Below are 2,330 nucleotides of genomic sequence, written 5' to 3' on the forward strand. Positions count from 1 at the left end.
CCGCCCCAGGCACGGCACCCGCTGGCTGGACGAATGCACTCTGTCCACAGCTCAGGTAGAGAGGAAAAGTTTACACACATCCCCCCGACCCTGCCAGGCTCCATGGCCAGCCAGCCCCATGCCGTGATGCGCCTCCTCACCTGAGGTGCCCGAGCTGCCGGCAGACCCGCGTCCCCTGCGCCAGGCTCCAGTAGTCGTGACAAGCCAAGCGCCAGCCCGGCACGCCCGGCACCTGCACTTCCAGCAGGAAGGTCCCGGTGGTGATCCTGAAAGAGACTGAAGCCATCGGATGAGCAGGGCCTTGCCGGCACATGCCGCTATGGCGTGAGCCCAGGTGACCCTCACTGCAGACAGGGCAGCCTGGGGAGGCAGGCGAATTGCAGCCACCGCGCTGGCACTGGCCTGGCACCACAGCCCACAGCCTGCTTCGTTGCTGGCTCAGCACCATCTCTGGACCCCAGGACCAAGACCCTCAGCCTGTTCCCATCGGGACCCCAGCCCAAGGACTGGGGCACGGGCTCAGAGCAGGGCTGGCACTTGTGCCCCCAGCCCCAGCAGTGGAGGAGAGCACGGGTCTGGGCAGCCTGCACCCGGCAGCTTGCGTGCAAAGCTTGAGCAGCCCCGTAGCTCGAGCCCTGGGGGTGCACTGGGCCTAAGAGCAGGGGCTTGACAGCCCCCCACCATGTCCTGTCCTGGGCAGTGGAGCTCCCAAACCTCTCTGCGGGGCCCAGGCAGGCATGGCCGAGGCAGGCTCCTCATCCTCCTCCGTATCCCTGCAGTTTGAGGTCACCGCCAGGTCCGGCAGGGCGGGAGCCTCCTGCCCCCTCGGGGGCTGCCTCACGTGCCACGCTGTGGGAGGGAGAGCAGAGTCGGTGGTGGGGTGGCAGGTCCCACCAAGGGGCCTGGAAAAATGCCATCGAGCTGCGGTTGTGTTGCCAAAGTCCCGCAGCACCGCAGCGGGCTGCAGACCCACTGTGACAAGCTGGAGCTTGTTGGGGGAAGCATAGGCAGAGAGGGCAGGAGGGATGCACTCGGGCAGGCAGAGCCAGCCATGCACCCTGGCCCCCGATTACCCCCCGCATCGAGCCCTCTGCTCAGCCACGGGGTCTGGGCAGATTCCCCAGAGGGAAGACTGACCTAGGAGCCACAGCCCGGCAGCCACCCCGGCCAGCAACCCCACGACCGCCAGCAGCAGCAGGAGCCTGTTGGCAGTGCACAAGCCCTTGAGGGCCGGACAGGATGGACCTTCAAACACAGAGGGAGAGAGGGCAGAGACCAGCGCTCGTGTCCCGGCTGCTCGTTACCCAGCGCCAGGCACCGCTGCACGGGCTGGCACTTGGCTCTGTCTCTCCCCCTCCCCACCACGTCCCCTGCAGCTCAGGTCTTGCTGGTAGCTGGTTTGCTACCTTACTCCTGCCTTATCATTCAGGGTGGGCAATGCCCCGTGAGCTCCAGCCCTGGCACCAGCACAGTCTGCCTCCCCCAGGTCCTGCCCGCAGCACCCCGTGGGTCAGGCTGTCCCTGCCCATGCCTGTCCCACCGCACCACACCGAGGGCTGTGCCCTGCCCATGTTACCTCCCAGCTCCGCTCGCCAGGTCCCATAGCGGGGGCCCGTGCCCCCCGGGCAGGGCTGATCCACGGGGAGGGGTGCAGGCGAGGCCACGCTCTAGGGAGACAAACAAAGACCTGGGTCAGGCTGGAGGCAGAGAGGGATGCCGTCTCCAAGGTGCTGTGTGTGTACACATGTGTGTGCAGGTGTGTGCATGTGTCCTCCCCACCCCACACCAGCCCGCTGGGCTCCGACACAGCAGCAGCAAACCCAGGAACGGTCCCCTTGGGCCAGGACAGACACTGGGACACGTTCCCAGGTTAAGACACACGTGTGCAGACATCTATTCTGAGTACTGATGAACCCCACAAGCCCACGCGCCCCCTCCGGCCCCCATGGCACGGGGGCCATAGGGACACCTGCCATGGCTGCCGGTTATATAAGGAAAGAAAACCTGGTGAGAAAAGACATGCGGTGGGAAACGCCTGGGTCTGCAGCCTGCGTCGGCACGGAGCGAGCCTGCGCGCAGCAAGGCTACGTGGTACTGGGCAAGCGGGCAGCACCCGCAGGGCACGCAGCCTGTCCTGGAGCCAGCGGGGAACGGCGCTCCCCTGTGAGCACGCACATGTGCACACGCACGTACACACTCTCAGGCCAGCCCAAAGTCTCCTGTCTCCCCCTCAGTCTCTGCTCCTTGCCTACCAGTCCCAAGGCCCTCACTGTGCCCCCACCCTGCCCCGCTCTGGGGTGGCAGGCTGCCAGTCCTAAACACCATCCACT

Source organism: Alligator sinensis, unplaced genomic scaffold (assembly GCF_000455745.1).
Source record: "Alligator sinensis unplaced genomic scaffold, ASM45574v1 scaffold1241_1, whole genome shotgun sequence".
Classification (NCBI taxonomy): Eukaryota; Metazoa; Chordata; order Crocodylia; family Alligatoridae; genus Alligator; species Alligator sinensis.